The 17686-nt window shown below is 45.0% G+C and overlaps 1 long non-coding RNA gene across 1 annotated transcript; it reads left to right on the top strand.

Moving 5' to 3' along the window:
• Positions 1–541: 541 nt before the first annotated feature.
• LOC103889897 (uncharacterized) lies at positions 542–16438 on the top strand. Its single transcript, XR_654265.3, has 3 exons — positions 542–1240; positions 1745–1874; positions 16190–16438. It is a non-coding gene; the product is annotated as an uncharacterized LOC103889897 (long non-coding RNA).
• The last annotated feature ends 1248 nt before the right edge of the window (positions 16439–17686 follow it).

Genomic DNA, 17686 nt, shown 5'->3' with positions numbered 1-17686 from the left:
GTCTTTTTGTAAGAACACCTGTCATATTGGATTAGGAGCCTATCCTACTCCAGTATGACCTCGTCTCAACTAACACCTGCAACAGCCAGATTTCCAATACAGTCACATTCTGAGGCACTGGGGGTCAGGACTTGGACATATCCTTTTCAGGGGAGGGGGGTGCAATTCAACCCATACACCATCCGTGCCGTCCCCAGCAAGGGGTCTTTCAGCCTGTGGCGGGCGCCCCCACTGAGGGGACAGGGCCTGCAATGCAATCAGCTCTTTGCCAGATTGTACCCTCTTCCCCCCTCCTCCCTCTCTTCCTTCCTCTCTCCCACAAATATTTATCAAGACATTAATATATTCCAGGAATGGTGCCAAGCCCGGGGTGCCCAACAGTAAACAAAACAGAGACTAGGGGAAAGGCTTTTGTTACATCATCCTCTCCCACAGGTCCCCTGAGGCCACGCAGCGCATGTGGCTGCACCCTGAATGACTGAAGACAGTGATGGACTCCCCAAGGCTCCCGTGGGTCGAACCCCTGTGGCTTCTTTACATATTTCTCACATGGAGGGTGATTATATATGTGATGGACTAAACCAGGACACTTTTGAGAATGAACATGGGTGCCATTGGTAATTACACCGAGACACAGCAGTGTCCGGGACCAACTCAACACTCAGTCGGCTCATGGGGCACAGGTTTCCCAGTCCTTCCCTATGCTGACTGCTCTTCTCCTGATGTTTGGTGGTCTGCCTCCTTTTAAACCATTGTGCTCCCAGAACTGATTCCCATATGTGTCTGCCATAGTGGAAAATACCAAATAGGCAAGGAGATCATTTCAATACTATCTGCTCAACACCTTAATAGAGACAAGAGAGAAGGCAGAGGAAGAAACAATTGACTGTTTCTGAGAGAGTGGAAGATGGCTTCGCAGAGGAGCTGCTATCTGAGACGGATAGCATGAGTAGGAGTTTCCCCAGGCAGGGAAGGTGTTGTTGTTTCTCCTCAGGGTAGAGGGGAGAGCAGGGTTCCCTGCGTGTCTGTTGCTGAATGTGACTCATGCTGTTTTCCTGCTTTGAGCCTGCTCTAGGGTGTTATGGGCAGGATGGACTTGTCCTGCATGCTTGTTGTTCCACCGTGTTTCTGATCTTCAGATTTATTGTAAGGAAGAACAGCCGATGTACAGGCAGAACTTGACAAATGAGGCAACAAGCAACTTGATCTGGGATCCATCGTCCTCCAGACCCCAGAAGAAGTGAGTCATTTACAAGCATTTGTTGAGAACAGGCTTCACTGATGGGTCTGTGCTGGTCTCTGGGAAGACAAAGATCACATGTAGTCACTGATCTCAAAGAAATTGACCCAGGCAGCAAGACACATGCATGCAATTAAATTATACCAAAATATCTAAGGGCCATCACACACCATTATAAGTTTTGTGCACATTTTGGGAATACAGAGAAAGTCACAGGTAATTCCAGCCGGAGGAATACAGTTGGCTTTCGCTGAAGAACTTTGAGGGCTTCAAGGGCCAAGTCACACATCACAGCTGGAGAAGAAGAGGCTCAGAGGGGTGAACACATAGGAAATGCTTGGGGCAGGACCAGTCTTTGGGGCCAATGGTGTGGGTGGGGCAGAGGGGAGAAGAGGAGACAGATAAGGGAGGCTGCCTTGGGATGCAGAACAGGGAGCTGCTGGGGTTGCAAGCCAGCATCGCATCTGGTCAAGTGTCCTCACCCCTGCCTTCCCTTCTGCTAAGGTCTAAGCACCAGTGTAGTGGCCACCCCAGCAGCCTTGGACCCCTGAAGGCTTGAGCACCAAAGCACACACAGCTGCCTCTGGCTGAGTTCTGTGGTCGCCTGCACCCCCTCCTCCTGCTTCCCCCAGAGGTAGGCCCTTCCATTGCCAGGGGCCGCCTCCTCTGAGGTGAGTAGTGCTGGTCCTCTCGAGGGACACAGACACTCTCACAGCCCGGGTTGATACCACCAAGAGTGAATCCTCACTAGCCCTCTAAAATCGGAAAAGGGGACCCATCGCAGACAGTGCTGGGTTCAGCTGTGTGGACATCGACAGGGCTGAGAAGAGAATGTCAAACCCCAAAGTGTCTCCAGCCCTGTGCCTTCCCATCCTGGGTGAGGGGAGTTCTGCAGGGTCACTGGTGTGCTTGTCTCCTGGGGTTCATAAATCATGTCTTTGGGGAGGCCTCCCTCACCCTGCATGGCTGGAGCAGGCCTCTCTCTGTCTCTCTCTCTGGCGCTCCTGGGCTCCTATGGAACATTGACAACAGGGTACCGCAGTTGGGCATGTCTGCATCTTCGTGCCTTCTGGGCTGGGAGCATCCAGAGGGCAGCGAGTGGGGCCTCCTTGTTTCTGAATCCTCAGAACTGGCACACACAGTAGGTGATCAACAAATGTGCATGGAAAAAGAAAAGTGAGCAAAAGAGGAAGGAAGTGGATGGAGGAGGTCATCGAGAAGGAGGAGCGCAGTGCTTGCAGTTGAGAGCAGGATGCACTGGGATTTCATTGGGTCTGACGCATTTTTGCCCTTGTGAACCCCATCCTTTAAAAAAAGATTAATAGTTGGCTGGGCACAGTGGCTCATGCCTGTAATCCCAGCACTTTGGGAGACCTAGGCAGGCGAATCACTTGAGGCCAGGAGTTTGAGACCAGCCTGGCCAACATGGTGAAACTCCGTCTCTACTGAAAAATACAAAAATTAGCCAGGTGTAGTGGCGCATGCCTGTAATCCCAGCTACTCAGGAGGCTGAGGCATGAGAATCACTTGAACCTGGGACGCAGAGGTTGCTGAGATGACCCTGCTACACTCCAGCCTAGGTGACAGAGTGAGACCCCATCTTAAAACAAAAAAAAAGTACAGCAGGCCTAGACACTGTGCTACTGTGTCCAATGAGGGAGCTGGCCCAGAGCACAGTGGGCACCTAGTAAGGAAAGGGACTACCAGGCCCCAGCCAAACAAAACTGACCTTTTGTTGCAGCAAGTTCCTGGAAGCCCCCTCTTGTGCCAGACATTAGCCATTTGATTGCTGGATTTTGGGAAGGCCAGAGGATGGAGGCAGGGGCTGAAGTGGTGGGCAAAGAGGCATGTCAGGAGATTGGAGCAGTGACTCTCCATTGACTGTGCGGCAGGTTCTTAGTATTTAAAAAATGGGTATGGACATCCTGACACCTTCTTTTTGTTTTGTTTTGTTTTGAGATGGAGTCTCACTCTACCACCCAGGCTGGAGTGCAATGGTGCAATCTGGTTCACTGCAACCTCCACCTCCTGGGTTCAAGCAATTGTCCTGCCTCAGCCTCCAGAGTAGCTGGGATTATAGGCATGGCCACCACGCCCGGCTAATTTTTGTATTTTTAGTAGAGACAGAGTTTCACCATGTTGGGCAGGCTGGTCTCAAACTCCTGACCTCAGGTGATCCACCCACCTCAGCCTCCCGAAGTGCTGGGATTACAGGCGTGAGCCACCACGCCCGGCTGTGATACCTTCTATAAGGCTTGGATGGAAGTAGAAATAACAAAATATGGCCACTGCAAAAATGCAAGATGAAGAAAAAGAAGGCAGCCAATCCAAAGGCCAGGTTTCTGATCTGGGTACCAGTGAAAGAGACAATTCATTGGCGGGAGTAGTCTTCAGGGGAGAGATAATGAGTTCTGTTTGGGACACATTGGATGTGGTGTATCTCTGGGATTTCCAGAAAGCTATGCCAGTGTTGAATAGAAGGGTGCAGACTTTCTAGGAAATAAGATGGGGATGTAAACAGAGATGTGGGAGGTATCAGTCGGCGCATAGTAGGCTCTCAACTAGTCTGTCTTGATTTGGTGTTGCTGACACCCCTGGGCTGAATGAGAAACCCCTAATGTGAACACATCAGCCCAGCTTGGGAGGTGACGGGGAGGACCTCACGCAGACTGACTTTAAGGAAAAGCACAGAACATCCTTTGTCTGATTATGATCGACACAGACACCTGGAGGGCATATCTCAGCTCAAAGTTTCCTAGGTGTGCTGGGCTGTCAGAAGTCAGCAGGAGGGGCTGGCAAGAGTTTGTCTTGAATCTTGAAATCTGGGAGGCAGATGAATAAGAAACTGCATTTTCCAAACCCTGAAGCAATACTTATTTTTCCTTCGCATCTACTTCTCTAAGTGTATTTTTTTAATCTTGTTGGTACATATTACATAATCACATTGTTCAAATATTTGAGAAGGTGATTACACCAACATTCAATTTTAATTGGTACTTATGTTAATATGTCAGATGTTCTCAGGAAAAATTAATTAGGACTAAACAATTGATTGACGGTCTTTAAAATCCAAACTTTCAAAAACGAACCCGTTTCATAACCCATACCACAACTGTGGGGTTAATTTGGATCATAGCATTTATTAGCTCAGGGATGATCTTCCTTAAGACCACATGCTAGTCTATCAATAAGAAATAAAGGCCGGGCACGGTGGCTCATGCCTGTAATTCCAGCACTTTGGGAGGCTGAGGCAAGCAGATCACCTGAGGTCAGGAGTTCGATACCAGCCTGTCCAACATGATGAAACCCCATCTCTACTAAAAATACAAACATTAGCCGGATGTAGTGGCATATGCCTGTAATCCCAGCTATACGGGAGGCTGAGGCAGGAGAATCGCCTGAACCTGGGAGGCAGAGGCTGCAGTGAGCCGAAATTGTACCACCGCACTCCAGCTTGGGCAATGGTACAAGACTCCGTCTCAAAAAAAGAAAGAAAAATGCAATACATACAGTTGAGCCAGGCATGTTGGCTCACACCTGGAATCCCAGCACTTTGGGAGGTTGAGGCAGGCAGATCACCTAAGCTCGGGAGTTCAAGACCAGCCTGGCCAACATGGTGAAACCCCGTCTCTACTAAAAATGCAAAACTTAGCCGAGCGTGGTGGCATGCACCTGTAGTTCAGCTACTTGAGAGGTTGAGGCAGGAGAATCACTTGAACCCAGGAGGTGGAGGCTGCAATGAGCCGAGATCACGCCACTGTACTCCAGCCTGAGTAACAGAGCAAGACTCCATCTCAACAAAACAAAATAAAACAAAACAAAAATACAGTTAAGAAACAGAACTTAAAATAACTTAGTCCAACTTCCTATCTAAGATAGAAATCCCTTCTATAGCAAGTCAGATGCTTCACCAGTCTCTTTTTCAATCCTGTGAGTGACAGAGATCTCAGTAACTAACAAGACAGCCCCCTCCATTATTGGCTTGTTCTAATTGCTACCAAATTCTTTATGTCATACTGGAATAGAGTTCCCTGTCGTTTCCTCTTGTCAGCTATAAATTTCACTTTCTGGAGCAACAGCAAAATTCCATTTCCCATTAGAAGATTCCTCCAAGAATTGACTCCTTGAAGAGAGAAAAACAAAAGGCTTATGAGATATCATACTCTCCTCCCTGGTGATTATATTAGGGTGAAGCTCTTGGGAGATATGTAGAGGACTTCATTTCACATGGTGGTGTTATAAGTCTACAAACTTAGAGTATTTTAGAAACCTTTGTTCTAAGGACAGGTGCGGTGGCTCACGCCTGTAATCCCAGCACTTTGGGAGGCCGAAGCGGGTGGATCATGAGGTCAGGAGTCCAAGACTAGCCTGGCCAAGATGGTGAAACCCCATCTCTACTAAAAATTAGAAAAATTAGCTGGGTGTGGTGATGGGCACCTGTAATCCAAGATACTCAGGAGGCTGAAACAGGAGAATCACTTGAACCCGGGAGGCAGAGGTTGCAGTGAGTTGAGATCGTGCCACTGCACTCCAGCCTGGGTGACAGGGTGAGACTCCATCTCAAAAAAAAAAAAGAAACATTTGTTCCAAAAGGAGTTCTGAATAGATTGGTTAATTTTTGTGGCTGCACTTGGATATAATTTGTTTGAAAGATAGCACACCTTAAGGTCTTACCTAAGCTTTGCTCATTCGGGTGGATGAGCACCCCCCAAGACCACCAAGATGATTACTATACAATATTAAAGATTTTATTTTAAAATCAAATTGTATGCATGAGTGTGTATTGATAAAAAAAAATTTAATTATGTGCACGAGGTTAAATGCAATCTTAAAGACGGCATCAGGGAAGCTTCATAAACAAATGTGCACTTTGGAGTCAGGTTGTGCCCTGTTAGAATTCCAGCTGTGCCACTTATTAACCGTGTGACCTTGGGCCCCAGTTTCCTCAGATGGAAAGTGGGTATGAAAATAATTAACCTTGCAAGGCTGGAGTGAGTATTAAGTACAAAAACACCTATATTCAGCCTGGGATGTAGCAGGCACTCAATAAATGGAAAGATCAGGTTTGTAGATCCTAATTTTAAACACAAGAGAGAATGTTCATTTAATTTATTTAGAAAGTTAAATAGTAAGAACAGAGATATACAATCTAGTAAAAAATATTTCAAGGCCATATGTTTAAAGTGTCTGTCAGTGTTTAAAAATGTGAGATTAAAATGTAACGACACCCAATTGTTATTTTAAAAACTCAAACCATCAATAGAAAAACAAATGAAAATTTCTTCACTGTCTCTCCATTTCAATCCTCAGTCCCATTCCCCAATAATTTTGCTAAACGGTTTGGTGTACAACCTTCCAGATATGCTTATACAAGCACGTTAAGATGTATTCCCTTCAAAAATGAACTCATGCCATACACATTGTTCTGCCACTTCTTTTTGCATCTGACACTATATGATAGACATGAGCTCCAGCTCCGTCCTCTTCACAGCCAGGTATTAATATTATTATTATTATTTTTTTTTTTCAGGCAGAGTCTTACTCTTGTCACCCAGGCTGGAGTGCAGTGGCGTGATCTTTGCTCACTGCAACCTCTGCCTCCCAGGTTCAAGCGATCCTCCTGTCTCCTGAGTAGCTGGGATTACAGGCACGCACCACCATGCCTGGCTAATTTTTGTATTTTTAGTAGAGACGGTGTTTCACCATGTTGGCCAGGCTGGTCTCGAACCCCTGACCTCAGGTGATCCGTCCATCTTGGCCTCTCAAAGTGCTGGGATTACAGGCATGAGCCACTGCACCCAGCCACTGCCAGGTATCACTAAGATGGGTTTTTAAGAGAGGGCTTTTGGCCAAGTGCAGTGGCTCATACCTGTAATCCCAGCACTTTGGGAGGCCAGGGCTAGAAGATCCTTTGCGGTCAGGAGTCTGAGACCAGCCTAGGCAACATAGCAAGACCCTGTCTCTACAAAAAAAAAAAAAAAAATAGCTGGGTGCAGTGACACACCAATACTCCCAACTACTTAGGAGGCTGAGGTGAAATGATCGCTTAAGCCGGGAAGGTCGAGGCTGCAGTGAGCTATGATCGCACCAGTGCACTCCAGCCTGGGAGACACAGCGAGACCCTGTCTCAAAAATAAATAATAAATAAATAATTTTTTTAAAGGGTTTTAAAAGAAGTAATGTCAGTGAAATGTAAGGTTTGCCCTAAGTCCACAATTCTAAAGTTTGGATGACAACGGAAAAATTCAGGTTAACATCTGATTATTTCATCTCGAAAATATGGCAGAGGTCAGACAGCAGGTGGGGAGATAATCCAGATAAGACAATTAGAGGATTCTGAATGAACAGGAATCATTTATGTAGTATTGACAACCACCTCTACAATGACGTGGTGCTCTGTCGCTTACCTTGCTTTTGGCAATGGCTGCAGTCCTGCAAGGAGAGAGGGGCCCACGATTCCCATTTTAAGGAGGAGAAAACTGAGATTCACAGAAGCTGACACGCCGCTGCAAGGACAGGAGTTGGGAGTCAGGTAGAGGAAGGCGGACTTTGATTCTTTAAGGCTCTAGGCCAGTGGGTAAGCCATCAAAAGGAGCAAAGTGAGTCCTTGGCATCTGACCTCCTGCCTCGAGTAGAGCTGAGATTCCTTCCGCAATTTCAGAGGAATGCTGCTCTGTGGCATCTGGCTTAAGGGCTAAATAGTCCACAGTGTTTCGTGACTCCCTGTGATGTAGCCGGCACTGTGTTAGAAATCAGTGAATGCGGGAAAGTGGGACCCGCATTGGGTTGGCAACCATGACTTCTGTCCCAACTGGGGCATGTCACTGCCCTGAAGAGTGGTATGGGCTACAGGAGCTCTTCCTTGGCTTGGAATTGAGGCAGCTGGGGGCTCCATGAGTACAGAAGAGGGAGCCTGGGAACTCACTCGTGCTGGAGTTCACAGAATGAAAATCTCTTTCATCCATCCTCATGGTTTCAGAGGTGGGTAGACAGTCTGGAATTACCTAAGGCTGATCTCGTGCTATAATGAAATAGAATGAAACGAGGAAAAAGGCAAGAAATCTCATCTTTCTTTTTTTTTTTTTTTTTGAGATGAAGTTTCACTCTTGTTGCCCAGGCTGGAGTGCAATGGCTCAATCTCGGCTCACTGCAACCTCCACCTCCTTAGTTCAAACGATTCTCCTGCCTCGGCCTCCTGAGTAGCTGGGATTACAGGCATGTGCTACCATGCCTGGGAAATTTTGTATTTTTAGTAGAGATGATGTTTCTCCATGTTGGTCAGGCTGGTCTTGAACTCCCGACCCCAGGTGATCTGCCCACCTTGGCCTCCAAAGTGCTGGGATCACAGGCATGAGCCACTGTGCCTGGCCAAGAAATCTCATCTTTCTATGCAGCTTTGGAGTGGCTGGCACAGGACAATGATGTTTAGAAAGCAAATCAAGCAGCCTAGCCCATCATCCTAGGGAAAGTCAGGGGACCTGCTCAGGAGGGACAGACACACCTTGTTCCCCTGGACTGCATCTGGCAGAGGGTGGGGACAAATCCTGGGAGTCTGGCTATCTTTGAATGAGATTAGCAATGCTGAGAGGAACTGACAGCCCATGTCAGCCTCTCTATGGGGCCCTCACAGAGAGGGTACTGTCACCCTTTTCTGGTACTATAGTGGGTCAGGAGTCTTCAGTCAGTCAGGAGGGAGATGCTGACCAACAGGACATCCTCTCCATTCTCCCCAGCCCCGCCACTAGCATGGATGGTGAGAAATGAGTCTCAGATGGAGGGATCTGAAGCAGATTCTGCTGAAAAGGTGACTCATGCCAGGGATCTCACCTTCCCGAGGCCCTAGGAGCCCCGCTTAGCTCATCTGTGCCTCTGGAGGAACCCCGGACCCTGGACCTGCAGAAGTGCTCTTTTGAGGATACTGGAGCTAGTGGCTTCTTCCAGCCCTCTTCTCAGGAGAGCCACATGTTCTTGTTCTTGTGAGCATTTCATTCCTTCATCGAGAAACTGAACACTCCAATCCCCAAAGGAGAATAGAGACAACTGCTGATTTCTACAGGTGGAAGAGACAAAAGCCAGAACATTCTCCTGGCTTCATGAGAAAGTGCGGGGGTTTTATTGTTTGTGTGATTTGATTGATCTGAATGTGTGGCTTTCAGTCTGGTTTTGAAACCCTTCAAGATCCCCAGAGAGGCTGGGCGCAGTGGCTCACATCTGTAATCCTAGCACTTTGGGAGGCCGAGGCAGACGGATCACTTGAGGTTAGGAGTTCGAGATCAGCCTGGCCAACATGGTGAAATCCCATCTCTACTAAAAATACAAAATTAGCCGGGCATGGTGGCAGGTGCTTGTAATCCCAGCTACTCGGGAGGCTGAGGCAGAAGAATCACTTGAACCCAGGAGGCGGAGGTTGCAGTGAGCTGAGATGGTGCCACTTGCACTCTAGCCTGGGCAACAGAACAAGACTCCATCTCAAAAAAATTTTAAAAAAATAAAAAATTGAGCTTACTGTGGAAGATATTTAGTTAGCATTTTTTAAATAAAAAGTTTTGTAGCTGCAAGCAAGTTTGAAAACTACAAGTCTGCTGCCTCAATTTTCTACAGATTGCTGGTCCTGACATTCTCTTTATATTTTTATATATATATATAAAATATATATATATATTATATATATAATATATATAAAATATATATATATTATATATAATATATATAAAATATATATATAATATATATATAATATATATATAATATATATATATAATATATATAAATATATATAAAAAAATATAAAATATATATACATATATAAAAAATATATATATAAAATATATACATATATATAAAATATATATAAATATATATATATATAAATATATATATATATAAAAAATAGTAGCTGAGATTACAGGCACCCACCACCAAGCCCCACTAGTTTTTGTTCTTTTAGTAGAGATGGGGTTTCACCACGTTTGTTAGGCTGGTCTCGAACTCCTGACCTCAAGTGATCCACCTGTCTCAGCCTCCCAAAGTGCTGGGATTACAGGCATGAGCCACTGCACCCGGTCCTGACATTCTCCTTATGTACATAGAGACATAAGTCTTGTTTTGGGAGAACAGAGAGAAATCTGTCCATTCATTCCACAAAATATTTTTTGAGCACCTCCTTTGTGACAGATACAACTATGCATCATGAAAAATAAAAAGGTCTAGTAATGGCTGCCATTGCCTTTGAGGAGATTGTACTTGGAGGCACAGGTGACACTACAGCAGCCAGTTCAGAGGAAGCATTTCGAAGTGAAGTCTAAGCTTCTATCCTTGAATGACTTCATTCCGATCAGCTGTAGCTACAGACACCATTCTCTTCAAGACTTCTCTCTCTCATTTTTTATTTAAACCTATATGTATTTTAATATAGAAAACTTTTTTCATGAAACAACTTGCAGGACTAATTTAGGATTAATTAGAATATCTTCAACAGGCTGGGAGCAGTGGCTCACACCTGTAATCCCAGCACTTTGGGAGGCCGAGACTGGAGGATCATTTAAGGTCAGGAGTTTGAGACTAGCCTGGCCAGGCTAGTGAAACGTCATCTTTACTAAAAATATAAAAAAAAAAAAATTAGCTGGGTGTGGTGGTGCCTACCTGTAATCCCAGCTACTCAGGAGGCTGAGGCACAAGAATCGCTTGAACAGGGGAGATGGAGGTTGCCGTGAGCCAAGACTGTGCCACTGCGCTCCAGCCTGGGTGACAGAGAAAGACTCCATCTCACCAAAAAAAAAAAAAAAAAAAAAAAAAAAAAAAAGAATATCTTCAACAGTTTGCTCTAAATCATAATTATAATAAAAATCCATTAAATTTGCACTATTAAGACTTAGTATTTAAAAGATTATTTAACAAATAACAAAAATAAGACCCTGCTTTTTTCTCTAGACTTACTTTCAGCACCTCCAGTTTATGAAGCTTTCTTGACCCTGTGCTCTTGGTCTTTTCCCTCCAAACGAACCATTCTATCCAACTGGGGCCACCTTGATCCATTGGGGGGTTTTAGCATAGAGTGTAACAGCCGCATGCTTGATTTGGTTTATTCCTTCTGGCTGTTTTCCCTCTTTCACGAGGGGCTGCTCTTTTAACAAGAAGGCTGTAATGTGTAACAAGAGCAAAAAGTAAGGCTTTGTTGCATTAAGCCGCTGTGATTTGAGGGTTGTTTGTTACTACAGCATACTCTCACTCATCCTGACTAATATAATCCTATCTGCCCTTGTGTCCTGGGCAAACTGTTTCTCATCCTATAGCTCAAATGTCCCTCCCAGTCTGTGAAACTATGTTCCACTCCCCCAGGGAGGGGTGGAGTCTCTTTCCTCTGGGCCATCCTTAATTGTAGCACACAATAAGTTTCATTGGATTTTTCTGTGTGGCTTATAAGTGCCTTGCAAGCAGAAGTTATAGTTATATATAGTCATATACAAGTGTTTGTTGATGGACTAAATGAATGCTTGTATTTAGAAATTGCTTCCTAAAGCCTACTGTTCAGAGCTCATTTCTGAGCTGCAAAGACACAGTCTGTCACGGTAAAAGTGACATGGTGCAATCAGCAGCATCTGCCCAACAACTCAAGCTAGGTATGCAAGCTTGAAATCAAGACAGTTAGGAGAGAGAGTCCATAAGGTTTCTTTCAGACTCCAATAGTCAGTGCCCTGTGAACATAGCTGGATCAGAAAGAGACCTTCCTTGGCCAGTGTCAGGGAAAACAACACAGTCCTCCACATTGAAACAATTTGTTAGCATTTACAAGTTCACATTTTTCTGTATTTTAACTTCTAATTGGTTTCCTCTTTTGTGCTAAGAATGCCATCTGTCCCTGTGACAGGTTTTTGGATTTGATGCCACTTACCAGGAAATATGACCATTATAAGCATTGTAAGAGGATTCAAACGTGTCCATCCCAAACAGCCTTGCTTTAGGAACTCCATACAGGATCCCACACTGTTCAAGTGTAGAGGTTTTACCATTTTTCACCCTGCCCCACAGAATAAAGCCCTTTTCCTCTACAATTTCTTAGAGCTCATAATATACAGCAAGGTAACATACATGGCCCCATTTTGATTGTAGATTTCCTATCTTCTCTGTTGCAGTAAAAAGAATATTATTATCCCTATTTGTAGGTAAGAAAACTGAGGCTCATGGAAATGGACATGCCCAAGATCATATAGAAATAATAGAACCAGGTTATCAAACTTCATTTCTGAATCTAAGCCCACTGCCCTACAGGTATCTTTCCCGTATGGAATAAAAGCAGGGATAGGGCTCATTATTCCGATTTTATGAACCAGGAGAAGTTAATGGACCGATCTAAAATTCCTCAAGAAGTAAGACACAATTCTAAGCTTGAAGAACTCCAGTCCTCTCCCCGGGTGACCCTGTGTTCTTACTGGGACCACCTTATACTACCTTGACTCTGCAGTACCTTCTTTCAAGCCTAAAGTTACTTGGTTATGGACAAGCCAATAAGAGTAAAGGGGTGTGGCCCAGAGAGATTTCCAGTTGAAGAAAGAATGATTCAACAGCCCCATTAAAACAAGGAGCCATTTTCTGCAGGCTCCCCCAGGACCCACATGCTATGATCTATTGCTGCGGGGTACATGGAGCCCCTGCAGGAGGGCTGGGACTAGAAGGAAGGGAGGGAACTAACCTTTACTGGACATCCATTATAAGCCAGATGGCTACTTCGTGTAATCCTCACATGATACTAAAAGAAAGATGAAGAAATGGCCGGGTGCGGTGGCTCATGCCTATCATCTCAGCACTTTGGGAGGCCGAGGCGGATGGATCACTGGAGGCCAGAAGTTTGAGACCAGCCAAGCCAACATGGTGAAGCACCTTTTCTACTAAAAATACAAAAAAAAAAAAAATTAGCTGGGCATGGTGGCTCGAGCCGTAACCCCAGCTACTTAGGATGCTAAGGCACAAGAATCGCTTGAACCCGGTAGGCGGGGGTTGCAGTGAGCTGAGATGGTGCCACTGCACTCCAGCCTGGGCAACAGAGTGAGATTCTGTCTCAAAAAAAAAAGAAAGAAAGAAAGATGGAGAAATGAAGACTCAGAAAAGTTGGACTATCCAACATAGCAGAACTCGCTGGCATATCTGGTGTCAGAGCTGTTCTTTCCAGCATTCGCTGCACCAGATGCTGTAGAAGATGGAAAGGCAACATGGGAAAGGGTCCTGCACTCAGGAACTGCTCATCCTGTTAGGGGAGTCACGCACACACACATGAATCTGATGAACCCCCGTGGCCGAGCACGGTGGCTCACGCCTGTAATTCCAGCTCTTTGAGAGGCCGAGGCGGGAGGTTGCCTGAGGTCAGGAGTTCGAGACAAGCCTGTCCAATATGGAGAAAGCTAAAAACACAAAAATTAGCCGGGCATGGTGGCACGCACCTGTAATCCCAGCTACTCAGGAGGCTGAGGCACGAGAATCGCTTGAACCTAGGAGGCGGAGGTTGCAGTGAGCAGAGATTGCACCACTGCCCTCGAGCCTGGGAGACAAGAGTTAAAAATAATAATAAAAATTTAAAAAGAACCCCCTTGTTGGGGGCAGGCAGTATAAGATTAATGGAGATTTGGGGCAGAGAACGAGTAGGGTTAGGGGAAGGGAGGACGAGATTCCTTCCAGGACAGTCTCCAGCTGAACTTTGAGGAAAGAATTTGAATAAGCAGAAATGAAAGGAAAAGACTTTCTAGGCCAGAAGTAGCAGCTTCTGGAAATGAGCAGATAGAATCACTGATATTTATCAGTGATTGTTATCTGAGTCCAAGGAAACTGAAAGGGCCAGCAGGCAGATTCTAGCAATTCCACTCAGATACTCAGGTGGCCCAGGCCGTCCATGGGGCTACAGGAATGTATCCAGCATTATAGGAAAATGAAATTAGCAAGAATGGGTGGTGAGAACGAGTGGGTGAGACCAGCCATCTACTAAGTAATCACCTGAGGAGAAGATCTGAAAACTGCAGCACAGCGCGAGGTGATCTGGACACATCCAAAGCACGTCATTGTGCCTGGAAAGTAATCCCGGAAAAAGGAGACCCCTGTCCTTCGTAGAGAGCCTGCCTGTTTCAAGGGGCAGCGCCAAATGGACTCAAAGGCCAGATCTGGCATCAGAATTCCCTGTAGCTCTTACAGGTTCCTGCTAAGATGAGGATCCCCTAATTGTGAGCCATTCCAGTGCACTGACAAATTCAAGTTTGAGGTCCACAAGGGGAAACCTATTTCTTCCCAAACTCCATAACTGTGGAGCCTGGCCCTGAGCAGCTGCCTCCAGGGACATCTTTCCCATTTTGACTTTTAGCATAAGGAAACTAAGGGAAATGAGAATTAGAACTCCACAGCAGCAGTATCACCGTCCATTCCCCGTAGCTCTTCATGGTTTGCAGTGCATTTTGACTCACTCCATCTTAGTCCTCTCTCAAATCTACATAATGCATGAAGCTGGAGGGAAGTCTTCACAGTGGAAGGGGTCTTTGAGCTGCCTCCAAGGATGCAAAATTAGTCTCTGAGGGCAGTCCAGGGTCTGCTGGACACTTCGATTTTCTAAATCAGTAATCAAATTACTGACATTAAATGCAGATAATTTTTGTTTTAAACCTAATTATGCTATTACAAATAAAACTTCCCACCTCCAAAACTCTCTCAATGGTGGGTCTCAAACTCTCCTCCAGCCTCAGATGTCAAAAAACTATGCATTTTGCCTTGGGCACATCCAACATCATATACGTTGAATGGCTTTGATGGGCATGATTCTAATCTTAATTAAAACAGTGCCCGTTTTGGTCCGTCTTGGTCTCTTTGAACCCACTCTCAGCTGACTCAGTTCAATAGCAGTTTGGTGGGAAAAATGTCAACCGGCCTGGGAAACAAAGGAGAAATTTGGGGGTGACTTTAGCCTTCACAAAAGGGTCCCTTACATCACTTGAAATGATTAACTTTACTGAAAAGTAACAAAATTATTTTTGAAAAATAACAGAAACAAAGAAATTAAATTTGCTCATAACCCCATTGCTTAAAAAAAAAAAAGTTATAGGCCAGGCACAGTGGCTCAAGCCTGTAATCCTAGCACTTTGAGAGGCTGAGGTGGGTGGATCACTTGAGGTCAGGGGCTCGAAACCAGCCTGGCCAACACGGTGAAACCCTGTCTCTACTACAGATACAAAAATTAGCCTGGTGTGGTGGCATGTGCCTGTAATTCCAGCTACCAGGGAGGCTGAGGCAGGAGAATCACTTGAACCAGGGAGGTGGAGGCTGCAGTGAGCCGAGACTGTGCCATTGCACTCCAGCCCGGGCAATAAGGCGAGACCCCATCTCAAAAAAAAAAAAAAAATTAATTAGGCATAGTGACGGGTGCCTATAATCTCAGCTACTGGGGAGGCTGAGGCACAAGAATCACTTGAACCTGGGAGGCAGAGGTTGCAGTGAGCCGGGATCACGCCACTGCACTCCAGCCTGGATGATAGAGTGAAACTGTCTCAAAAAAATAAAATAAATAAATAAAAGTTACATCAAGAAGAAGGTTTCTCTCTCCACCTGACTGATTCTCTTCTTCAAAGTAAACCCCTGTTAGCAACTTGGTGCACATTCTTCTAAATTTGTTACTGGGTTGATGCAGATATATCTAAGTATATATATATCCAAAATGCCAGACAGATTGACCTATACCTTGCTTATTTTCCTTCACGTTCAGGAACATTTCCTCAAGTCTGCAACTATAGATCTAACACATTATTTTTAGGGGGTGTATGTAATTCCACTGCATGGATATATTACACACCATTCTTCTGTTTAATTTGTGTTTGTTATGGATATTTAGATTGCTTATAGTATTTTTGTTATTGAGAATGATGCAGCCACACACATTCTTGTTTATATGCTTTTATGTGTTTGTCTTATTATTTCTCGTAGGATGGATCCTGAAGAGTGGAATTGCTTTTCCTCTTGGGACAGGCACACCAACAGTGTATGTGAGGCCCCTGCCCCCACTCCCCAGGCTGGCCAGTACTTTGGGCCAATCTGCTAGACCCAAAAATGTTAATCTCATTGAGATTTAATTTGCATTCCCCTGACTACCGGTGAAGTTGAGCATCTTTTCTTATGTTTATTGACAATTTGCATTTCTTATTCAGTAAACTACCTGCTCATATCCACCCTAGAGTCATATTTCTGTCTGCCTGTTTTTTTCCATTCAATTTGTGGGAGCTCTTTGTATACCTGGGATATACTTTGACTCATATATATGGCAAGTATTTTCTATTACTGTTGTCATCTTTTTATCGTAGTAAAATTATTCTTACATCCAGCACCCCCACCCATCCCCCGCCTTTTTTTTTTTTTTTTTTTTTGCATTTGGGTTAGGCAGAGAGCTAGCTTTACTGTTTTCCAAATGAAGTCAATCAATCCCAAGGATTTTTAAATTATTTAATCAGTAAAAATGTACACATTTTGAGGGAGAAGGTGTGAAGATCCTAGGAGAAACTGTGCTCTTGTCCCTGAAGACAGACCCAGTAGATCTTTGTTTTTTTCTTTTGAGACAAGGTCTCACTCTGTCATCCAGGCTGGAGTGCAGTAGCATGATGATGGCACACTGCAGCCTTGACCTCCCTGGGCTCAGGTGATCTTCCTGCCTCAGCCTCCCAAGTAGCTGGGACCACAGGCACACACCCACCATGCCCAGCTAATTTTTATATTTTTTGTAGAGATGGGGTTTCACCATGCTGACCAGGCTGGTCTCGAAATCCTGGGCTCAAGCCATCTGCCCTCCTCAGACTCTTGAAGTGCCAGGATTACAGGTGTGAGCCACCATGCCTGACCAACCCAGCAGATCTTTAATTCACAATCTGGAAAAACCATCTAGAGGCGGTTGCTCTCCTAGCCAGTCACGGTTTGGGCCCTTCTCAACGTGTGTATGTGTGTGTTGTTTCTTTGTGTGTGTGTCTTAGTAAAGAGGAGATTTGTAAACTAAAATATTCTCCTCCCTCAAAAATCGCCTTAATTATAAACTCTATCCTAGCAGTTGGTCATTAGATTGAGGCATCCATTTCAGATGTGGGTCTCCTTCTCTGGTCCACAGTGAGCTCCTTGCGGCTGCACCTTAACTTACCTCTGTTCCAAACCTACCCAGGGGCTCAGACACAGTAGTAGATGGGTACTTGTCTCAGTTCATTTTGTGTTGCTATAACCTAATAGCACAGACTATTATAATTTATAGGTAATTTATAAAGAAAAAAATGTATTTCTCATGTTTCTGGAGGCTGAGAAGTCCAATATCAAGGTGCCAGCAATTGCTGAGGGCCTTCATGGTGTACCATCCCCTGGCAGGAAAAAGGAAAAAGAGAGCAAGAGATCAAACTCCCAGCCTCAAGCCCTTATATAATTAGCATGAATCCATTCACAAGAGTGGAG

This window comes from Pongo abelii, chromosome 12, assembly GCF_028885655.2.
Source record: "Pongo abelii isolate AG06213 chromosome 12, NHGRI_mPonAbe1-v2.0_pri, whole genome shotgun sequence".
Classification (NCBI taxonomy): domain Eukaryota; kingdom Metazoa; phylum Chordata; class Mammalia; order Primates; family Hominidae; genus Pongo; species Pongo abelii.
The sequence above is the reverse complement of the archived record's forward strand: the minus strand, read 5'-3'. Positions and strand labels throughout refer to the sequence as shown.